This window comes from Lissotriton helveticus, chromosome 4_1 (assembly GCF_964261635.1).
Source record: "Lissotriton helveticus chromosome 4_1, aLisHel1.1, whole genome shotgun sequence".
NCBI classification, from domain to species: Eukaryota; Metazoa; Chordata; class Amphibia; order Caudata; family Salamandridae; genus Lissotriton; species Lissotriton helveticus.
Window position 1 is genome coordinate 1,866,267,750 of NC_136063.1, and position 25,260 is coordinate 1,866,293,009.

At 44.0% G+C, this 25,260-nt stretch overlaps 1 protein-coding gene across 3 annotated transcripts in view; it reads left to right on the forward strand.

Annotated features, from left to right (window-relative positions):
• The first annotated feature begins 2,411 nt into the window (after window positions 1-2,411).
• LOC144829404 (fibronectin type-III domain-containing protein 3a-like) overlaps window positions 2,412-25,260 on the forward strand; it is a 618,864-nt gene continuing 596,015 nt past the window's right edge. The window contains exon 1 of one of the 3 annotated variants that reach the window (XM_078688524.1): window positions 2,412-2,569. The gene's annotated coding sequence lies outside the window, so the exon portion shown is untranslated. The remainder of the gene's footprint in view (window positions 2,570-25,260) is intronic. The other 2 variants (XM_078688526.1, XM_078688525.1) reach the window with 2 other exon arrangements.

Below are 25,260 nucleotides of genomic sequence, written 5' to 3' on the forward strand. Positions count from 1 at the left end.
TGGAAGTCATCAAGACCACATGGGTGCGCACCATGGTAATATGGACTGAGTTCGTGCCTCGATTGACATGGAGTGGGGCGAGGAGTTATTCAGCCATGGAAAAAGCCAGACGCAAAGTGAATCGAACCATGCGACTTTTTTGTACTCATTTATGTATTTACAGTTTGGCTCATCATCATTTGCAAGTTTCAGAAACGCATTTATTCTGCGAGGACGGTGTCCACCTGTCCAAATTGGGCATTTCTTTTTACCTTTTGGAGCTCCGGGACTTGATAGCTAAGGTTCTGCAGGTGCAGTTGTGTTGTGCTCCTTCCCTTTGAGTGGGGCAGGAAAACGCTAAAGGTTTTCCTGGGTGGCGGTTTTTGCTAGTGGGGTGGGCAGCCTGGAGCGGGTTGGCCATCCTGAAGGATAGCTCATTGGGAATCCAGGGGGTATTCGGCAAGAGTTAGTTTCGGGTTCAGTTAGGTAGGGATGTTTAGGCATACTGTGTAGATTGAAATGTTTTGAAAATAAATAAATAATTAATGTGTTAATGAAATGTTTTATGCACCTGTCTTAAAATAAAGTGGCCTTTCTTGCTCCTAGAAGAAGTGTGGACAGTGATTTTCTTGCGCGAGGTGGGACCCAGGGAGAGCCAGGCGCGAGCTGGTCTTTCCCTGGGTACGTTCGCGCGAGGGAAGAGCAGGTGGGGGTTGATTAGGGGTTATAAGGGGAGATTAGGCAGGCGGGCTGGAAGTGCGTAGCGGGAGGCTAGGGAAGGGAGGTTCTTTTTTGCCCCACCCACCCTCCCCCTTTTTTTCTATTAGTTGGGTTTTTACTTAGCGGTGCTCTAGGCGCTGCTCTGGCCTCGAGATTTGCCACTGTTAGGACAGGTGTCTTGGGTCTTTCAGGAGGCGGTTTTTGCTAGTGGGGTGGGCAGCCTGGAGCGGGTTGGCCATCCTGAAGGGTAGCTCATTGGGAATCCAGGGGGTATTCGGCAAGAGTTAGTTTCGGGTTCAGTTAGGTAGGGATGTTTAGGCATACTGTGTAGATTGAAATGTTTTGAAAATAAATAAATAATTAATGTGTTAATGAAATGTTTTATGCACCTGTCTTAAAATAAAGTGGCCTTTCTTGCTCCTAGAAGAAGTGTGGACAGTGATTTTCTTGCGCGAGGTGGGACCCAGGGAGAGCCAGGCGCGAGCTGGTCTTTCCCTGGGTATGTTCGCGCGAGGGAAGAGCAGGTGGGGGTTGATTAGGGGTTATAAGGGGAGATTAGGCAGGCGGGCTGGAAGTGCGTAGCGGGAGGCTAGGGAAGGGAGGTTCTTTTTTGCCCCACCCACCCTCCCCCTTTTTTTCTATTAGTTGGGTTTTTACTTAGCGGTGCTCTAGGCGCTGCTCTGGCCTCGGGATTTGCCACTGTTAGGACAGGTGTCTTGGGTCTTTCAGGAGGCGGTTTTTGCTAGTGGGGTGGGCAGCCTGGAGCGGGTTGGCCATCCTGAAGGGTAGCTCATTGGGAATCCAGGGGGTATTCGGCAAGAGTTAGTTTCGGGTTCAGTTAGGTAGGGATGTTTAGGCATACTGTGTAGATTGAAATGTTTTGAAAATAAATAAATAATTAATGTGTTAATGAAATGTTTTATGCACCTGTCTTAAAATAAAGTGGCCTTTCTTGCTCCTAGAAGAAGTGTGGACAGTGATTTTCTTGCGCGAAAGTAATTCACGTCCTCATGTTATTGGAGGAAGACTTCCTACTACTGAAAATTTCTACTTTCCATGACCATGGAAGTGCCTTCCCAGTGTGTTCTTGTGGTTGGAGTGTCTGCCTTTTTGCAGTATTTTCCATGTACTTGTGTTTGGTGCCCTTTTGTAACAAGCACACACCACTTTGCCCTTGTATCACACTGTTTGCTACCTCTCACATGTTTTTACCTTTGATACTTGCACAAGTGCCACCTTTGCCTTCGTAACGCTTGTTTTTGTGCCTTAGTGTCTAGCACCTTTTGCAGTATTTTACCTCAAATTATAATTTGTTTTCTCTTGTAACTGCACACTTGTCACTTTTTCCTCTTGTGCACTTTTTACTACCTCATGTATTTTTGGTTGCTCACAATTTTTACTACCTCATGTATTTTGTTTGCTCACAATTGTCACGATTACCTTATGTAACGTAACGTATGCTTTTGTAATTTGTTCTTGTGTAATGTTTCTCATTATGTTTCATTTCTGTTCCTATTGTGAAGCGCTCTGACGCCTTCGGGTAAAGTCCGCGCTATATAAAAATGCATAAATAAATAAATAAATAGATAAAAAGTGACAAAAGCAGCTAGATATCGAAACCGGGCATGTTGATCGAACACACACATTCCTTGGTCGCTTCAGCACAGCACAAGATGCACCGCGCATGCTCGGAGCTGGAGGGGGGGGGCTGTCCCGACGCGCGCATGTACTTTCAGATCGCATTCCATTTCCATCATGGCCGTGGCGCCCGAGTGCTTGTGAGGCGCGCGCACAGAATTGCAGGAACTTTATTGTGTCCCGCGGTGCACAGGACGGAGTCTGTGCAACAGTCGGACTGCAGGAGCCTGAGGTAAGGGAGGACATAAAGCAGGAGCAGGAGCTGAAGCCCTCCCTCCCCCTAGACCCTATGCTAGAGAGCTGTACAAAAACATCTGTGTTGGGGAGAGGGTGCTGAGGGGAGTGACCTCGGCAGCATCTCAACACTCACAGCCCCCTCTGAAGGTAGCGATGACGGCGCTGGACATTCATGTGTGAGGTTCTGATCCTGACAGTAGTTTAGTGACGAGCGAAGGGGGAGGCGAGAGCTGTTGATCTGATGCCACGTACACCGAGACACGGCATCCGGGGAGAGACTGGGTCCCACCACTGGATCTGTACCCCACAGCACAGCTCCTTGCCACTCTCTGCCCCGTATACCAGTTTCCCCGCTGCAATCCTTCCCCTTCCACGGCGTCCTCCCCCGTCTCCTGCATCCCGCAGCCGGATACAGTACAGTAACACCCCCTGGAGTTGTGTCTGGGATGCTGTTGCCCGGAGTCACAACAAAGAGCCCTCAACAGGTGACGTCACCGGGCGCAGGGAGACCCGCGGCTCGACCCTGCCTGCAAACTTCACCAGCCTCCCCACTGCTTCTACAACAGCCGCGCCGCGACTCCCGTGCTCCCCTCGGCTGGACGTCAGCCCCCGCGCGCCCCGGCGGAGGTAGCAGCTGCCCGGGCTAGACTCCACGGTCCGCTTTATGTAACTTTCCAGGCGTGAACGCGCTACGGGTCGACGAGCCGCGGGGCCGATCTCGAGAGGCGGGGACATGATATATTTCTGGACCCCACAGCCAGGCTCCTCGTCTGTGCTGCAATGTGCCGTTATTCGTTAACACGGGACAGCAGCCCTTCCTCGGTGGACACGTCACACATCCATGCTCTGTAAACACGCAGCATGAGCCTCACGCTTTCCAGGTTATTTGCTCAGCTTATTTCCGTTTGCGCAGCACGTCTCGCCCGGCAGCCCGTTGCAGATCCTGTTCCAGTAGGATGAAGCGAGGTCTCATTGGCAGCTTTATTCTCCCTAATACTCAGCTAGCAGGGAACTGGAGCAAGACTTTGGGAAGTGCCCGTTCGGACTTATGTTGTCTGCATCGAGCTCGCAGTGTTATTAAAGCAATTCAGATCTTTGAACGTGTGTGGGGTGTTACTCTTTCCCAGTTCACAAATCTTATTAGCCTGCAGCATCAATTAAAACAACAGACGATAACATTAATATAGTGGTCCTTTTAGGTTGATGTTTACTAATCTCATCTTAATTTTTTCCCGCGAATCATAAACAAATTACAACGCTGTTAATTTTAACGCTTAATACCGCTTACCAACCTGTTAACGGTTTCTGAATACATAATAGTTGAATTACCAACCAATTTTCAGGCTGGATACTTTTGTTTAATGTTTACATATTTTCACACTGTTGACGTAAACCCACAAGTCTAAATAAGAGAAGTTTAAATAACGACATGTATAAGAAATATAACATTCTCGTATCCGACTTTTTCTAAATCGGAATACTTTATTTAGGAATGACTTGTTGAATCTTTCTGTCTGGATGTGTGAATCTCTCATTTGAGGGAACCATATTTAGTACTTTATTAGGCTATTATACATTATACTAGTGAAACCTAATGTATTTTTGTGCGCCCAAGGGACGAACAAACTAGTGAAGTGATTGTACCTTGACTCTGGACTAGCAATGTACCTTTCTCTTTAGGCTTATTTTTTATTATTTGACTTTGTGTGTACAGCAAAGAGGAGCCAGGCAATAAAACCTGGGATTTGTTAACCATCCCAATAGCTTTGTGCACATAATTTACAGAGCTTCTGAGAATTTAAAATAATGACACTTCCCTGTGTGTAGTGTTAGCGGTATCACTATTCTTATTGACCATCTGCAGGGCCAGGCAAAATAATTTAAAAACAAATGTATCTCCTAGTATTGCCAAAGAGGGACATAATTAAATTAATGGTGGAGATTGTCTTCTAAAAATTGTATACTCATTTAATTATGTTTTTGGCATAATGAATTATAGGATTTTATTTTGATATTAATTTTTAATTATTGCAATTGTATGACATTTTTTAATTGCATGATTATTGATGGCAAAAAATGCAGAATAAAGTTTGTTGTCATGCTTTGTGGTATGGCAAGAGAGAGCTATTTTAATTTATACATAGGTAGTACAAGGCGAGCCCCTCCCGCCACTCAGTCCACCTCTTAGCCTCTGAGTATTTTTAGTTGTGTTAACTTATTCATCAATTCATTTTGAGGAGTCAGGTGAAAGTAATGGTCTTTCATGTTGTATGGAGTTTACTACTGCACGTCCATAGGACAATTTACATTTAGAGGAATTGGCCTTCATGGATGTTAGCGATGTCCTGTGTTCACTCTGTGGCGGATCCTGATTCAGTCTACTGGCATTAGCCCCTCTAAGATATATGTACAATCAAGTACTGCATGGGTCTAATATTTCTTATATAGTGCTTTCTACAGGTTGCAATAAAGTCTCTACTTTTATGATAACTATTAAAGCCGCCATATGTTCCTTATTTTTTTCCCCATGTAGCCCAGGACAACTTTGCTTTAAGTGAATTTGCTGCATTGAGTAGTGTGCTGGGTAGGCACACACGGCCGGTATGTCATCTTGGAACGGAGCAATTGGTGCTTATAAAACAATGTACAATGACAGAACTACTTGGAAATAAACAAATTCAATAACATTATTTTAAAGAAACCTCGTGCAGTCACATTTTTAAGTTGTTACCTGAGTCATATCCAACGAAAATGCTAATAAATGAAAACACATTTGTTGAACTATTGCAAACTCTGCTATAAGTGATATCTCTCTTTCACCTGGATACAGTGTGACATTGACACAACTGAAACACTTTACATTGAATGTGAAGTTTTGCTCTACGACATCGGAAACATACTACTCTGTCGCTTTTTGATGGTCTCACGCTCCCAGTTGTGGGACATTAGAGGCCAAAGCTATCAAAATGTGTGTTATTTCTTGTGTGTATGCTTGCATGTACCAATTGGTCCATCCTTTCACTCATCCAGTCACATAGTGGTTAATCTTCTCTGCACTCACTGGTCATCATACCCATTTATCCAACTCTGCACTCATCTCTTTAATCTCATTACATACCTCTTTACCAATCTGTGCACTGAATCATCCAACTATTCATTGTCATTCACCCAACACATAACCACGAAAAAAGAACTGATCAATAAATAAGCTCTTTGACTTGTAAAAACAGCCACACCTTTGACTTTGTCAACTGTTGTTTACAATGTCTTCTTGTTTACAGCTTGTTTGTAAGGATTTCACCCGAATCCATACATTTCCTTTCTTTTGCACATTCTGTGCTCCCATGGCTCAGAAATCTAGGAAACTGCTCGGCTAGCCCCAGTATTCCTTAGCCTTTTATTTTGGCCAGAAGCACACTTTTGAGTGTTCGAAGTTGGTGGGTGGTTTTGTGATTTCATTTGGTGCCGTGCTAGTGTCTCTGTGGGCAAATGGTCACATTGGCATTATAGGAGTAGCATTTCGGACAGAAGTGGGACATCAGATTCCGTGCTTTTCAAAACAGTGTTTCCTTTGTTCATGCTACAGCACATATAGTTTTAAGGAAAGCACATAAATCATTTTGTATACATATTGAAGAAGCCTTACAACGCCAAGCTGCTTATTACTTACTATGAAATAAGTAACTCTTGAAATGGTGACTGTCCTTGCCCACCTGTAATAGTAGGCATTCAGAAAAGTTAAGCATTCGTTTCCTTAAATTGAATTAAAATAACATTATTTGAACTAGTTTGAAATGAAATCAGCTTTATTTGATCAAAAGTGTATTAATCCTAGCAAGCTAGCTAATTATGTATGTGTGCAGTTTCAAGGGAAGGCAATGTCTGTACTGTTTGAGTGCTACTATGGCCTATCCTCATCTCAGTTTCTCCAGGCCTGGTGCTAGCTAACGCCTTTTGATTTCATCACAATTATACATGTACTATACTTAGTTAAAGGGGCTTTTAACCAACCCTCTTCATCCATTGGTCGGCTGTCATTCACACTTTTCCTCTTCCCAATAACGCAAAAAAAAAAAAATGGGGCGATGGGTCAGCCTACTTCATCCTTTGGGCTACCTTCACTGTGAGTGACGACATTCTGCTCTTTTACAAGAGGCACACCCGCACACAGTAAGTGGTGGCTGGGTGTAGTTTTTGAGACCAAAACATAATTTAGCCTCTGCTATTTTTTTTTTGTATTTTTGGGGACGCGGCAGCCCCTCCCCAACAATAACGTTATACCAAAACCAAGCATTGACAAAGCCAAAGGGCGTTATTCACACTGAGGGGACCTTTCGGTTGGGCGGTTATTTTCCGCTACATTTCTCTTCTCCAAGAACTACGGAGGTGGAACCACGAAGACATTTCTTTTGATGGCAGGATATCCGCTATAAGGGGCACTTGGTCAACCATAGATTTTAGTGCACATCGTATGTATGGTGCACTGGATATTTATTCACATATGAAGAATTGGACACTTATTCATTTTATCCTCTAGACCTGGATAGTAGGTTTATAGTTTGTGGTACCAAGATCCCGTGTATTCATGACCGCATATGATTGAACCGTCTCTGGAACATCCATATGGATACTGACCATTCTTATTGTAAATAGGGATTGACAGAGCGGTCTGCCACACAGCTGGTTCCAACAACTTTTGCTGGTTTTTGTCATCACATTCTGGACATTGAATTTTCCATTGCCCTGAAGAAGTCCCGGCTGGGACGAAACGCGTCGGCTGTTCTATTTTCACTTTGTTGAAAAATAAATCATCTTGAATAAAACGGACTTGCTGGACATTCATATTTACCTAGTGACTATTGAAAAACTGTTTGTTTTATGGTGCACCTGTGCTTTTGATTATCTCCTTATTTAAAGCCAAAGGGATAGATAACTTCAACCCTTTTGGCTTTGCTGATGCTTTTTATTTTTTTTTATATAATAATAGACTCCAGGCCTTTTTAAGGGTGTATCCTGATAAGGACCAGCAGAGCTGGTTGTTTCCCTTATTCACTATATGGTGGGTCAGAGGGAATTTTTGATAAAGACCAAAAGGATTCAATCCCCCAAAAACTCTTATTCAATAACAACACAAGAATCCTAGTTTTTTTACAACAACGTTCCTCCAAGTGTCAGTCTGAAAAATCACGCTACATTAGGCGCTCCCTCGTTTCAGTATGAAGAGAAACAACAAAAGGGCAGACAAATAATAAAGTGGAAAAGACAAACTTGAACCACCTCAGGATAGTTGGTAACCCGTCATTGCACATTCAAGTGCCCAGTGTCATCATCTGGGGTTCCAAAACAACCGTCTCTCGTCCACCCTTGGTTTCAAACGGGGGGGACAGAAAGATAGTTGTATCCTCTTGTGTAGTTCACACAAAAAGAAATAAGTGCAAAAGGGAATCTTTTTCTTATTTTTACTTAATAAAAATTGTTGGTGCAGTGCAAGAAAATATAAAGTGTGAATTATTTTTAAAAAGAGATAGACAGCAGAGAGATAACAACAAGATTACTTTTGATGTGGTCTCAAATCTGTCGTCCTACTAAAAACAAAAGTGCAAGTGAAATAGAGAGACAGTTAAAACTTAATCACTGTCTCAGTGGTCCACATGTTTCAGCCATAAGGGATACCTTCCCTGGCTTTCTTTAGGACCTCAGCACACACAATTGTCACTGCTGTTCTATAGAAAAAATACATACAGTTTGGACTGTGATGTGATAATATTCAAATCCTCCACGGATGCATGATGCATTACGACATCTGAAAAGAGGAATTAATAACTAACAAAACACCTGTTGCACTTATTGTTTAAAAAATATACTTAGTCTCTAAGGAAGCAATGGTAGAATCAGTACTTACCATTGCTTCTCAGGGATTATACCTCACCTCACTCGGCACCTGCTTGAGATAAATGATGAGGCCCCGCTCTGTAAAATAATCATGGCCCAAAACAGCATTTTATGGACAGCATGTTCAGCATTGCTTATAGATACGGTTAATAGACTTGACACACACTGGGTATCAAATTAATTCATGGTTGTATTCAGTGCCATTAAATACAATACTTATTAGCTCTCACATTTCCCTTGCAGCCGCAGCGAAAAAGTAATTGGTCAAACGCATTGATAGACATAAAAATGTCAGTATCTATTTCAAACATATTTCTAAAGTGTCTGACTGGTATATTGTATAGGAATCAAACCCAACAAAAACCTATCAAACATCTTCCTCAAAACGCATGTTATTAAGCAGTTCTATAATGTATATGCTGCTGTTTAACATATATCTCTCACAATATGCTATTTTTCGTAACACATCATTTGTGAAAGAGAGCGTGTAATGAAGGCCACATTTTTTTTTTGAAGGACAATTTTTTTTTTTAAATCAAGGATGCCACATTATGGCCCAACGAGAATGGTATTTACAAGTCCATACACATTGTGTGTGGACGGATTTGAGGACTAACAGCTACCAAGACTGTTAGCTTCAAAATAACTTCAAACTACCGCAAAGCAAATCCCAACTCGACTGCTTCTTACCTCTCCGCCGTTACCAAGCTGGAGTGGAGGTGCCGAACGGAAGAAGCAGAGAGCTTATAGCGAGAGAAACACACCTGTGGTGCATCCACAGCGTAGCTGCGCTTGGTGATGACGTCAATTGTAAAGAACTACAAGGCCACCGTAAGTCTGCCGAAAACTGTAGTTCAAATGTAACGTTTCAAAAAAGACGTAGTGTATCTTTATTAGTCTCATTCTGACAGTACAACCAGCATTTTATATTGTGAAGGACTGCTAACATGTCACAGATATACCGGAAACTTGTAGTCTGAACATCGTGTCCATCAGTTAGAAACTAACAGCCGTATGGTAATATAAAAACAAATCCTGTTCGCCCCCTGGGGGGAGAGCATACGAATGTTTGGTGCCATAGGTGGCATCTCTACATATGACACTGATGGGCTCTACCCACGGTTATCCTGTTGTTTACCTTATTTGCCAGCTCTCATCCCATAGCCACCCAGTCTCAATGCAGTTCATCGTGATCTTCATTTTCATTGTCTGGCTTTGACTTGAAAGCTGGCCACTCATTGTTATGCGTTCTTTGTTGGAAGGGGTAGATGTTCTTCCCTTCCTTGTCTGCTCTTATGACACGGGGAAAACCCTGGTGACATCCTGACCTTGCTGTCAGTGTTATTTGGGTTTGTATGTTTTTGTGTTTGTAGGAACTCTTTTCACATGCAGGCGACAGAGTAAGTGACTTTGTTAATGCTTGTTCTTATGGTAGATGCACCTATATCAAACTGGCGTACCATAAACGTTGGGAGCTTGGCTAAAACCATGATTTTTGGATTGAGTGTACCAGACAGTACAAGCGGTCTGGTAGCAAAAGACCTATTGTGGCCTTAATAGTAACTTGCAGGGACTTACAGCATATCTTTTGCTTCCCATTGGTTGGCATAATTGTGACTGTCATTTGCCTACTTCTTTTTCAATGGCTATCATTGTCCCAACTTGTACTGCTTGTGTTGGTCCCTGCCGTGGACCATAGGCTCATTGCCATCTCTTTGATTGGCTGGGTTCCATCCTGCTTTAGGGAACTACTTTTCTTCTTTTTTGCTTAAACACTCCATGAGAGTGCATGTGTTTTCCAGCTCTCTCCCTGTGTGTCCTGCCCAAATAACTCCCCATGTTCTGTGTTGCTACTCCCTCGAATAGCAAGTTCTCTCGTGTGCTTTCTCCCCCACCCCCAAATTCCCTGCCTCGACCACAGTCCACGTTGCTCTCCCCCTGTGCTGCTTTTCACCTCCTTTTTTATTGGAAAAAGACACCTGCATCATTTTGTAATAGTGCATGCATATTGATACGTGCTACAAAAGAATACGGTTGTTTCAGCACCTCTCCCTTTTTTGTTAGCAATTTAAATTACCTCTGGCTGTGCTGTACATGGCAAAGACAATAGAACCATAAGGCAAAACCTATTTGCTTTGGTGATGCTTGGTTTTTAGCTATTTAAATAATAAAATAAAAAAATATGTGGCAGCAAATTTGTGCCCAAATAGGAATCCATAACAATGTAAATTGATTCTACAATGTACTCATTTATGTGTGTGTGTATGTCAATATATGATTCGAGCAGCTCCATCTCACCTGAAGAGCCAGGTCTTGAGGCTCTTCCTGAATGCTTGAAGAGTGGGTGTACGTCTGATACTGAGGGGGAGTTCGTCCTAGGTTTTGGCCGCAATGTAGGAGAAGGCTCTTCCTCCCGTTCTGTCTCTGCGGATGTGGGGGATTTCGGTCAGGGCAAGGCCGGCGGACCGGATGTTTCTCTTGGGTGCGTAGAAGGAGGTTATTTTGTTGCGGTATCGGGGTCCGGTGTTGTGGAAGGATTTATAGGCGTGGCTGAGCAGCTTGATGGTCACTCTCTTTTCGACGGGGAGCCAGTGGAGGTCTCGTAGGTGCTGAGTGATGTGGTCTTGCCTTGGGATCCCGAGGACGTGTACGTGTGTGAACACAGGTAAAGAACCGAAAAATCTCTGAAGTGGACCTGTTACACTATGCACACAATGCGCACCTTAACTCATGCTCGGCATGTTTTGACCTTTTTCTTTTTTAAATGCCATTGGCTAAGCGGTGTACTGAACGTGGCCCTGGCATGAGTTTTGTGTGCCTTTTTACATCCCACACCATAACTTAAAAATTTCAATGCTTTTACGGTTTTACTCACAGAACCATATCTGACTTTTTTGTTTGTTTAGTGTTTTTCATGTTATTTTTCACCTGCCATGTGCCCTTTCTGCGACGTGCACAGCATTCAGCCAGGCCCTGTGCCCACTTTGTTTGGGCTGTATGCAGCAGGGTTTGCTCGCAGGTCCTGCCTGGCATTACACCAGGGTTAAGTTGGTAGCTACCAAATGCTATGCAGATTAATGAATCAATGCCAAAGTTACTAGTGAATACAACTTTTATTGCCTCAGCCCATTTATCTTTGCCTGCCTGACGGATCTGCTCAAAACTTGACATAACATAAAAAGTAATTTTCTACCTGTCTGCCAAATGTTGTATGGATTAAACAAACTGTTCCAAATTTATTAGTAAATGAACATGTTGATCCCCACTTTGAAATCCGCGTCCCTTTGGTAGCCCTGCATGGAAATTTAGAACACCAGTGTGGATTTTGGGGGTCTTTTGGGGGACCATCCAAAAGGTGTCAGGTTCACCCTATAGTCCACGGGTCCGGAATACAAACTTCGACCAACGCTGGAGCCAGAGAGAAAGGATATTTATTACTATCTCATGAGAGAGAAAGCATCAGCAACAGACACCCATAGCTGTCTGAGGAGGCAGTCTGATCAGTGCTTTGGTTCTGAACCTTGTTTACCCTTCATCCCAACCATGTGCGTGCCAGGTGAACAGTAACAAACACCAATAATTTATACAGCAGGTACTGGGCACACGTATAGTAAAGACGGAGATTGGTAGTACAGTGGTTTGAGACAAAACAGTGGACACCGGAAAAAGCAGTATAAGAAGCTTTGTAAAGGTCTTTTATTCTTGCTGTGTTAACAAACGCCAGCCAAAAACGATCAGTGCACTGCGTGAGCGCCCCATACTGTACAAACCCAAACCCTTAGCTGAATCCACAACACCAATACTTTACAGACAAATAATGATCAGTTCTGATACAATCGGCATGTGTTGGCTGTTTGGCCCCTGCAGGGCATAGGTGAAAAAGGCATGATTATATGTCAAACAAAGGTTAATCTGATAAGCACAGAGGGTAGCGGTGAGGCCCCTACAGGGTGTAGGCGAAAAGCATGTTTATATAAATAAGTCCGCAAATGGTAGTTGTATGGACCCCTGCAGGACGTAGTGTACAGGGTGAGGACAATAAAAATCTGGGAAACTCCCTGCCCGACTGGTTGAGCATGGGCTGGTCAGTTTGTGGCAGGCCAAAACATGAACAGGGTGTGAGTGTCCGTGCAGGAATGTGGCAGATCAAAAGTGGAGCTCCAGAGTGTTCGTGATACAGAGAGGTCAGTCATGAAGGGTATAGCACAAAACGGCGGAGTGAATGGCAAGATAACAGATATACTTTTATACAGAATACAAAATGGCTGAGCGAGTTTCAAGATAAAAAGTCTATTTTCCACACCAGGCGCCGTATTACATGCTATATATGGTCATTTTCCCTGCGCCTCGCATTTGTCTTTTTGATATGTTAACTCTAGCTGTTTTCACTTCTGTTCTCCTGTTTTGATAACCCATACAGTCGAATTATTGTTTGTTTGCCTTTACTATCCTTTTCTCATTTAAAGCGCTCTGAAACCTCCGGGTCCAGCCAGCGCTATATTAAACCTCTAAAGTAAATACATTACAGCAAGTGCACTGGGGGCGCAACAGGCGTTTGCGCCCACTTTGCGCGCCCCTGGAGCACTTTGCTATTATAGAAGGGGGCGCAGAAGCTTGAGCGTCCCCTTCACCTATACTGATAAAGCACCAGCGCTACATTCAGAGGATGTTCCCTCATTTGCACAAAGACATGCCCTATGCAAATGGGGGAATTCCTTTGACTCTGGCGCAGAGGCAAAGAAGCCCTCAGGAGGCGCACTGACAGAGCGCCATTTAAAAGGTGGTGCACTGTCTGTGGCGCCTCTTGAGAGCAGGCCTTTGCAGAGGGTACAGGGGGTCCAATGGACCTCCCCAGACATCCCCTTGCAGGCGGGTGTACTCATTGATTGCACCCGCCTGCAAGGGGACTTCTCCTGTAAAAGCGCATGCTGGTGCCCCCGCACTGTGAAACACATAGCAGCTGCTTTGTGTTTTCATATGAATGCATTGCCCAAGGGCAGCGCGAGATCGCGGCTGGCCTGGGGGCATGCATACATCCGAATAGGGCGCATTGTCATTGTTTGCACGCGGTGCACCTTTTAAAAAGTGCGCCGAGCACAAACAATGACAATCTGTAATACGTCCCCAGGAGTAGGTTTAACGTGCTGAGTCTGTGCTGAGTTTCATGCAGATCCATTAGTTGGTGAAAAGGTATTCCTGAATCAAAAATCTTTTGATCTACCTCTCCTCCCTTAGTTTGATCAGCAGGTAAGCTGATGTACCTGCGTATATCGGTGTAACTTGCTAACTGCCTGCCACATTTGATGCAGATTTATCAAATTGCACTAAAGTTATAAGCAAATGACAGTTTTATTGCCCCCCCCCTGTTGACTTGTCTCCTCAGTGGATTTGCCTAAATGTGAAATATCTATAGAAAATGAATCCTCTCAAATTTCTACCAGTTTTTGTGCAGATTCATCACTTAGTGCTAAGCGTATTAGCAAATGGACACTTGTTTGTCCTCTGAGCGCTTTTTTATGTTGCGCCTGCACAGCATGAACTCTCTTGTATTTAATATATATTAAAATGGGGCTCCTATCTGTTCCAAGGGCCGAATTACTGTGTTCATTTGCTTTTGTGTGGGCCTTTTTTTTTATACATTCACTGACAAGATAAGATCTCTTCCCAAGGAAAAGGCTGGCAGCTTCTAACAGCATGCTGGAATGCTTGCTTTTTAGGTTTCGCCTATGCAGCGCGCATGCACTGATTAGGAGACCTTTAGCCATCGTTCTGCTCTTTTTCACTTTGCAGGAGCAAGCAGGAACGCGCCACAAGCACGAGTATGTGCATTGAAAAAGAGCAGACTGTGCGCGTTAAACTGTGCAAACATGTACAGGTTTTATATTCAAACCATTGTCACAATGAATGTTGAGCTTTAGAGTACTCACCCTAACTGCAAATACCTTACATTAATGGCTGACTCACTCTCACTGACACTCTCACAGACCCTTTCACTCTCACTGACACTTACTCACACTGACTCTTTCACTCACAGTGATTCTCTCTCACTGACCCTCTCCCTCCCACTGACTCTTTCACTCTCGCAGATAGACTCTCCCACTCTCACGCTCTCACTGACTTACTCTCTCACTCACTCACTGACACTCTCACTGACAGACTGATTCTCTCACTGACTCACTCTCACTGACTCACTCTCACTGACTCACTCTCACTGACTCACTCTCACTGACTCACTCTCACTGACTAATTCTCACTGACTCACTCTCACTGACTGACTCTCCCACTCTCTCTCACTGACTGACTCTCCCACTCTCTCACTGACTGACTCTCCCACTCTCTCACTGACTGACTCTCCCACTCTCTCTCACTGAGTGACTGACTCTCCCACTCTCTCACTCACTCACTGACACTATCACTGACAGACTGATTCACTCACTCTCACTGACTCGCTCTCACTGACTCGCTCTCACTCTCACTGACTCACTCTCACTGACTCTCTCTCTCGCTGACTCTCTCTCTCTCGCTGACTCTCTCTCTCGCAGACTCACTCTCTCACTCTCTCACTGACTCCCTCTCACCACTGACTCCCTCACCACTGACTCCCTCACCACTGACTCCCTCACCACTGACTCCCTCACCACTGACTCCCTCACCATTGACTCCCTCACCACTGACTCTCTTTCACCACTGACTCTCTTTCACCACTGACTCTCTTTCACCACTGACTCTCTTTCACCACTGACTCTCTTTCACCACTGACTCTCTTTCACCACTGACTCTCTATGACCACTGACTCTCTTTGACCACTGACTCTCTTTCACCACTGACTCTCTTTCACCACTGACTCTCTCTCACCACTGACTCTCTCTCACCACTGCCTCTCTCTCACTACTGACAGACTCTCACTGACTCACTCTCACTGACTGACTCTCCCACTCTCTCTCACTGACTAACTCTCCCACTCTCTCTCACTGACTGACTCTACCACTCTCTCTCTCACTGACCACCTCTCCCACTCTCTCTCACTGACCGACTCTCCCACTCTCTCTCACTGACTGATTGACTCTCTCTCACTGACTCTCTCTCACTGACTCTCTCTCACTGACTCTCTCTCACTGACTCTCTCTCACTGACTCTCTCTCACTGACTGACTCTCCCACTCTCTCTCACTGACTGATTGACTCTCTCACTGACTCTCTCTCACTGACTCTCTCTCACTGACTCTCTCTCACTGACTCTCTCTCACTGACTCTCTCTCACTGACCTTCTCTCACTGACCTTCTCTCACTGACCTTCTCTCACTGACTGACTCTCTCTCACTGACTGACTCCCTCTCACTGACTGACTCCCTCTCACTGACTGACTCTCTCTCACTGACTGACTCTTGCTAAAAGACTGACTGACTATCTCACTGACTGACTCTCGCTAAAAGACTGACTCACTATCACTGACTATCTCACTGACTTACTCTCTTTCACTCACTGACTGACTCACTCTCACTCTCATTCACTCTCACTGACTGACACTCTCACTCACTGACTGACTCTCTCACTGACTGACTCTCTCACTCTCACTGACTGACTCTCACTCTCACTGACTGACTCTCACTCTCACTGACTGCCTCTCTCACTCTCGCTGACCGACACTCTCACTCTCGCTGACTGACTCTCTCACTCTCGCTGACTGACTCCACTCTCTCACTGACTCTCACTCTCCCACTGACTCTTTCACTCTCTCACTCACTCACTCTCTCTCACTGACACTCTCACTGACAGACTGACTCACTCACTCTCACTGACTCACTCTCACTGACTCATACTCACTTACTAATTCTCACTGACTCACTCTCACTGACTGACTCTCCCACTCTCTCTCACTGACTGACTCTCCCACTCTCTCTCACTGACTGACTCTCCCACTCTCTCACTGACTGACTCTCCCACTCTCTCACTGACTGACTCTCCCACTCTCTCTCACTGACTGACTCTCCCACTCTCTCTCACTGACTGACTCTCCCACTCTCTCACTGACTGACTCTCCCACTCTCTCACTGACTGACTCTCCCACTCTCTCTCACTGAATGACTGACTCTCCCACTCTCTCTCTCACTGACTCACTCTCACTGACTCACTCTCACTGACTCACTCTCACTGACTCACTCTCACTGACTCACTCTCACTGACTCACTCTCACTGACTCTCTCGCTGACTCTCTCTCTCTCGCTGACTCTCTCTCTCTCGCTGACTCTCTCTCTCTCGCTGACTCTCTCTCTCTCACTGACTCTCTCTCTCTCACTGACTCCCTCACCACTTGCTCCCTCACCACTGATTCCCCCACCACTGACTCTCTCACCACTGACTCTCTGACCACTGACTCTCTGACCACTGACTCTCTGACCACTGACTCTCTGACCACTGACTCTCTTTCATCACTGACTCTCTTTCACCACTGACTCTCTCTCACCACTGACTCTCTCTCACCACTGACTCCCTCACCACTGACTCCCTCACCACTGACTCCCTCACCACTGACTCCCTCACCACTGACTCCCTCACCACTGACTCTCTCACCACTGTCTCTCTCACCACTGTCTCTCTCACCACTGTCTCTCTCACCACTGTCTCTCTCACCACTGACTCTCTCTCACCACTGACTCTCTTTCACCACTGACTCTCTTTCACCACTGACTCTCTTTCACCACTGACTCTCTTTCACCACTGACTCTCTTTCACCACTGACTCTCTTTCACCACTGACTCTCTTTCACCACTGACTCTCTTTCACCACTGACTCTCTTTCACCACTGACTCTCTTTCACCACTGACTCTCTTTCACCACTGACTCTCTCACCACTGACTCTCTCTCATTACTGACAGACTCTCACTGACTCACTCTCACTGACTGACTCTCCCACTCTCTCTCACTGACTGACTCTCCCACTCTCGCTCACTGACTGACTCTCCCACTCTCTCTCACTGACTGACTCTCCCACTCTCGCTCACTGACTGACTCTACCACTCTCTCTCACTGACCAACTCTCCCACTCTCTCTCACTGACCGACTCTCCCACTCTCTCTCACTGACTGATTGACTCTCTCTCACTGACTCTCTCTCACTGACTCTCTCTCACTGACTCTCTCTCACTGACTGACTCTCCCACTCTCTCTCACTGACTGATTGACTCTCTCACTGACTCTCTCTCACTGACTCTCTCTCACTAACCTTCTCTCACTGACTCTCTCTCACTAACCTTCTCTCACTGACTCTCTCTCACTAACCTTCTCTCACTGACTCTCTCACTAACCTTCTCTCACTGACTCTCTCTCACTAACCTTCTCTCACTGACCTTCTCTCACTGACTCTCTCTGACTGACTCTCTCTCACTGACTGACTCCCTCTCACTGACTGACTCTCTCTCACTGACTGACTCTTGCTAAAAGACTGACTGACTATCTCACTGACTGACTCTCGCTAAAAGACTGACTCACTATCACTGACTATCTCACTGACTTACTCTCTTTCACTCACTGACTGACTCACTCTCATTCACTCTCACTGACTGACACTCTCACTCTCTCACTCACTGACTGACTCTCTCACTGACTGACTCTCTCACTCTCACTGACTGACTCTCTCACTCTCGCTGACTGACTCTCTCACTCTCGCTGACTGACTCTCTCACTCTCGCTGACTGACTCTCCACTCTCGCTGACTGACTCTCTCACTCTCGCTGACTGACTCTCACTCTCTCACTGACTGACTCTCTCTCACTGACTGACTCTCTCACTCACACTAACTAACTGACTGACCTTCACCCTCCTGTTACTTATGCCCCCATAACAAAGAAAAACACAACAAGCAACCATTGGGACAGGCAGATACAAGTTGGCAGCATTGAAAGGACAAAAAAACCTCAAAACATTATTTTTAATACTTTTTAATATGGTTGTTCAGTTGTACATAATGCTTTTTTGGTCATATCTAAGGTAACAAAAATGCTTCGGACATTTCATTTTTATAACTTTTCAGCATAATGCAGACTTCTGTACAGCACAGCTTAAAGACATAGGTAAAGTCAATATCTCTGGCTAAACACTTCTAAGTTCCCAAAGGCGAGACCTATTGGCTATGCCAATGCTTCTTATTACTTAGTTGTGTAAAGCAGATGCTTTATTAGCCTCAGAACATTTGTGGCATTTCCTATTCATGCCTCCGTACTTTTCTTTGCACTTTGTAGTCCTTATCGGATTGATTTTTTTTCAACTTAATCTATTTGGTCATTATGTCAAATTCTAAATGTTGGAATAAATATTGCACATTTAAAAAAAGTTAATATACAAGCGCTATGCCAATTTTACTACTAAACAGGCAGCCACAAGTACAGTTACCTTGCAGACAACAGGGTCATGATTTGAATGGTACAGCAGGTGCAGTGGTACCGGACCCATACTTGTCGGAACTCCTCTAAACGCCTAATATTGCTATATTTTACTACTATACAGGCAAGCACAATTCCAGTTAACTTGCAGTTAATAGGGGCTTGATTTGGATGGTGCAGTAGTGCCAAAAGCTCTGGGGACCCCACTAAACACAAAATATTGCTATATTTAACTACTAAATAAGCAGTCACAAGTGAACTTACCTTGCAGGAGCTAGGGTCATAATTTAGATGGTGGAGCAGGTGCAGTGACACCGGGCCCAAAACTCTAGGAACCCTTCTAAACACCATATATTGTAATATATTACTACTAAACAGGCAGTCACAAGTGCAGTTACCTTATAGGCTCTAGAGGCATGATTTAAATGGTGCAGCAGGTGTAGTGGCACCGGGCCCAACGGTTATCATAACTCCTCCAAACACATCATATTGCTATTACATAAATTGACTATCATTTCCCTCTTTCATTTCAATTTTCAAAATGGTGCTCTTACTTACGCACGCTTTACCTCTAGTAAATGCACAGTCTATTGCCTTTTTGTACATACACAAGTCATAACACTTGAATATACTTTCTGTAACTTATATTGTACAACTACTCAGCAAAAAACCCAGCATATTATTAATCAGATAGGTGAAACCTAATGCAGTTACCAATGCTTGTTTTAACTGGGTCCCATCTTGATGGATCTGCATGAATTTTAAAATACCAAGAGTAATTTCAATATAATGTCTGCCAAATTTTATGCATATTAGTCAAATAAAAAAAGAATTTTCAATCAAAAGTGGCTGAACCATAACTACACAGGGGCAACTTCTACTCTCTGTGTCAAATTGAAGTTAATGTGGGGATTGGTTAGAACATCGTAACATATGCGTACTTAAACATTGCAAAAGCCAGTAGGGTTGGCGTTGGCTGCCGGCCTTTTGAGCTCGTCATTGCTTGTTTTGCCATGATTTGTGTAAATCATTATTTGAGGAGCAGCGGGTTACAAGTATGGTTATGTGTTTTTACCTCATGATGCACAATTGACATAGTCCTCGTTGGTACCGAAGGGAATTACTTTGTGTGGATGTGATGTTTGTGAAAGGGCAGAATGTTGCCACCCCAGTAAAGTTAGCCAATGGCTGACGTGGACTGACCCATTCTGTATGTTGTAGCGGGCTGAAGAAAAATGTGAATGACATGACAGCAGACCAGTTGATGAAGAGGGTGCTGAAATCCCCTATATATCAGTAGATTAAATACAAAATGTTTGATTTCTGTAAAATCTTAAGGTCTTCCTTAATGCCAGTCCTAAAAATCAGGAATTCACATAAAAAATGCTGTCAAAGTGAAGTTACAAAACTGAACCCAAAAACACTGAAATTCATCTGCTGTCATTCACTTCGCAATCAATTTGCACAGTAGCCATGTAAACAGTAACTCGCACACCAAACTTAATGCTCATGATCTCACCCTTAATGTTACAGATGCTATTACAAATGTCTTATATCATCCTACAGGTAAGATTACCCATCATATTGCCATTAACACTATACATTTTATGACTGACTATAGTATTTATTGGTTTGAGTATGTGTTATTTAATGACGTGCTTTTACGTTTTGATAATTATTGGTATTAATGCTCTGAAGTCAAAAAACAGAAACAAGGTGGAACCCTGGGTGGACTTTGAGTGATGGGCATCTCTAGGTTTCAGTAGATCCCCAAGTAAACAACTTGTGTTGATTAAATAAGTCTGAGGAAAACCAGTGAATTCTATTAGAGATTCAGGGTGTAGAAGCAGTTGGGATGATTGTCAGTGCTGAAAGCAGCTGAGAGATTCAGCAGTATTGGGAGGGTAGGGCCATCTTTATCAGGGTTCAGGAAAGCGTCATCTATGATATGTAAGTCAGTTGTCCCTGTGCTGCAGCATGATTTAAAGCTGAATGAGTTGTCAATCAGAAAAGGGTTGGTGTTTAATTGTGGAGTTTTGGTTAGACTGCATTGTCGATAAGCTTGCTGACGCAGGGTAGAAGAGTGGCGGGCTAGTACTTTGCAAGGTCATCAGGGTCTAGTGTGTGTTTCTTCAAAAGTGGGACAAACTGGTATCTCTCGAGAGCTACTGGGAAGATGCCTTGAATGAGGAAGGTGTTCATTTTGGGGAGTAGGCGGTGATAGTTTGTTTGGTGAGACCTATGCAAAGGAGAAGTGAAGGAATGGACCAAACTGATCATAGCACTAAACTGCACCCCTACTCTAGTGGACTCGGCGAAATCGCTAGCAATCACGCTGATAAGAAACTAGACCTGAAAGCCCACATCAAATCAATGGCAAAAAGTGCCCAATTTCACTTGAACTACATTAGAAAAGTGAAACCATTCATTTCTAAGGCGGACCTCAAACTGGCAGTCCAATCCTTAGTCATCTCAAGGATTGAATATGAATGCACAACCTTAGCAGGTCTATCAAAAATTTCCACAGCTCCACTAAAAGCATGTCTCAACGTGGCCGCAAGACTCATCACTGGATCAAGGAAATTCAACCATATCTCCCCACACCTGAAAGCGTTAAACTGGTTACCTTACGGAGCCATAATTCAACTTAAAATGGCATGTATTACCTAAAAAGCGCTCCACTACAAAAAAAACGATGTTTGGCGTAGAAAATTGAGCTATCAGGAGAAGCAGACCTGCCAGGAGTGCCAAGGAGCTGTTGCTGAGACCACCCACCTTCAGGAAGAAGAAAACGTATGATAGAGCGTTCTCCGGAGCAGCCCCCGGAATCTGGAACTCAATCCCTCCAAACATTAGGAAAATTCCAAACACAGCAACATTCAAGAGTGAAGCGAAGATCTTCCTAATGAGTAAATTCCTTCCTTAGGCAAGACAGTTCCTCACTAACACCGTGATATAGATGTTTTCCAAAACAGATCAACAATATAAGTAAAGATAAAGTCACCAGTTATACTGGAGATAACCTTTTACGGTACTATACTACTCAAGACTCGTGGATGTAGAATGCACGGAAAAAGAAACTTGGAACTATGTGTATTGGAAGTCCCAATACACCTTATACAGTAAGCAGTTCCAATAACTTTTACGGGTAACATTGAAGATAGACATATATAGGAATTATATATATTCAAGATATCTCTGACATCAAGCTGTAATCTAAATCCTGTCACTGTTTATATTTATGCTAATACTGTATAGCTGCATACCTAACCTACCTCATATCACTGTAAAACGTTCTGCTATACAAGATGTTTCTCTAACCTACCTCATGTAAATGTGAAGCGCTAAATACAAGGATTATCACAGTGCAACTCCTCTGCATCCTGGGGTTGTAGAGGGGCAACCAGCACCAGAACCCTTGCCTACTAATATATTTTGTGCAATTACATGTAAACAAAATACCCTTCTGCACGCTTTAGCACAATGCCATAATAATCCACCCATACTGGCCTTTTGGCTTGAAAGTATGCTTTTGTCTACAAAATAAGTTAGCCTACTGCCTTCGTCATAACTTTTCATTATAAACATACCAGATCTGTTCTAGATGATATGACTTTCCCCTATGAATTATTCAGGAGGGAAGGCTTAATCTTTAATTTCTCACCATAACCACCTCAGGCCTAGTGTATGGAGAAAAATATGTTCAGTACAAGAACATCTTTTCAGCTGAAGCAAACCCCTTTTTCCCCATTCAAAAACTTCTAGAGAAGATCAGTGTGGACAGACCATACACCCCTTTCGCCCTACTGCCTCTTAAAGATCTTTTTCTGGTGATCGCATATGGGCTGGTGATAGCTGCAATGTCAATCCAGACCCAAAAGCTAGACCTAAAATTACTGGAAATTAGGGACATAAGCATACAAAGGTCCTGGCTGTGGTCAATATAGTGAGATAGCCTTACTGTCTGCCGTTTGTAGAGTCTGTTCATAGCATCTAGTATCACCAACACAAACTGAACGATCCAAACATCTCTATCTTGCTCGTTGTATAGGGTATTGTTGTACTCTTGTAGGTTACAGACACTGCCCCCTTAAATGCAATCCTGAAGTTACTCTTCTTACCTGTTTGGTATGTGTGCCAAGTCACATCCTGATGACTTACACAATTCTGAGAACCAAAAGAAGAATACCATGGCACTGGATGACATTGTAAGCCTGTGTCTTGGATCCGCTGCTGGTTCAACAAGAGTCAGATGTTTGCCTTGTTGGTATACAAGGCCTACTTGGCAATACCCTCCAAGGACATCACTGAACTCTGTGTATCCCAAAACCAATATGGAGTCGAATCTTCTGCTTTATCTGACGTCTCAACTGGCAAATGTTGGTGTCAAAACGGCTGTATTTCAGTCAAGTCTGAAAGATTGGTTTTATTTTTAGCTCTTGCCTTGAGACAGTTTTTTGCTGTGTGTCGAAGACCTTTTGTGTGCATTACTTGGAGTGCGCTTTTATACATCCTGTTAGTTATTGTGTATTGGCTTTCTTGTCAATTTTTGGTCTATTCCTATGAGCACTCAAATGGAGTGCACCTGTTTTCTTGCTCTCCTACATATGCTGCTTCCCAATCACATCCCGGGCCCTTATGCACTTTTTGTTATTCCCTGCTCATCTGTAAAAGCAGAGCAACAGGTATGTTCTTGCTGAGGTTTGATTAAAGAGCAAGCTTTATCTGGATAGTTTTGTTTTTATCCCCTTTGTTCCATTTGTTGCACAAGAAGGGTCAGGCTGCTGTAGAGTACCACATGTCCGTAACCTTTGCTTCAGTTCTGAATTTGCCATGGCAAGTTTTTTCCATATCCTGTATCCAGCCAGCTGTTATGTTGTCCTAGGTGCCCGGAGCCAGTCCTCTGTGTACATTTTATTTTTTAATATCAACACATTTTTATTGTCTTTTTTTCCCCATACGACTCTACATACAACATAAAACATACAGTCATCGTTTACTCGTTACAGGGGTTTCAGCCAAAACTCGCTAGTTTAATGGCGTCACATTACAGATTGTACATGTTAGGCTGTCTCCCTATCCATTTGTCCCTGTGAAAGTAGGGGGAGGTATGAAAGGGGAAGGGGTGAGAATTTGGGAGGAGAGAAAGAGAGAACAAGAGAAAAGGTGAAGAAGAATACAAGAAATGTGGTATCTCTCGATACTGACTTGGCCCCAGGTTGGGGGTATGTTGCGCGCAGCGTGTAAAAATGTGTTGGTATATCTTAAGGCGGGTCATATGTGTCAAGGTATTTGTCCAGGGCCTCCCACATGCCCCTGCGGGGTTGTTTCCATGGTGAGTTTTGGAGGGCGATTGTGTCAGCCCCCCTCAGGTAAGTCACCCAGTTGAGCCAGCCCCCGAAGGTTGCCTTAGAGGTGTCTTTCCATTTGGTGAGAACTATTTTTACCGCCGCTGTTAGTAGGAGATCCAATAGGTCTCTGTCATGTTGCGAGTCTAGCTGTGTAGTCAGAAATGTGGTTGTGAGGGAGGCAAATTCTGGTATGAGTGTACATCCTAGTATTCTGTTTATGAAGGTAAAGATCTTATCCCAGAATTTTCTAACCTTGGGGCAGCGGTATATAAGGTGTGCAAGGTCTCCCTTCTCCTTGTCGCAATTCCAGCAAAGGTCGTTTTCTCTCAGACCTAAAGTCGCCAGGCGAGCTGGGGTCCAGTAGATTTGTGTAGTAGCCAGAATTTTGTCTGTGCTAACACTGGGGATATTTTATTTTGAGTCGGGGAAGACCATAGTAGGTGGAGTTCTTTCTCGCTGAGTGTGGCCCCCATTTCTTTCTCCCAGTATGTGGTTGTTTTGTCGTTTACCTTTGTGGAGCCGGGTCGTAGTAGCCGGTATAGGTTTGACAACTATTCTGTTAATGTTAGTCATGTATTGGATGTTTGAGGGTTTGTGCCTATTGAGTTTAGCTTTTGACAGGGCGGTTCTGACTTTAAGGAAGTTTTATATAATTCTAGGTCCGGAAAGTATGCTTTGCTCTTAGCATGTTGAAGCTGGACGGGCTTTCCCCCTCGTCTAGCTCAGCTGGGTAGGAGATGCCCAGTCTTTTCCATGTCTCTATGGATAGTGGTTTTCCCCTGTATTTTATCTTCGTGTTCTCCCATAGTGATTCCCATCTCATGTTTTTTATGCTATTTTCAATTTTTGGTCTACTTTGAGCAGGGCATTATGCATGTTTTTGAGTATTGGGTTTGTCAATTGTGTGTGTTTGTTGGCTGTGAGGAGGGTTATGGGCTCAAGATTGCCTAGTAAGCTCCTCTCAATCATGAGCCAGACCGGTGTCTAGTCTTGTTCGGGGAGAACCCAGTAAGCCCCCTCTTTTGCCAAGAAGGCTGCTTGGAACGTTTTGAAGTCTGCCACATTC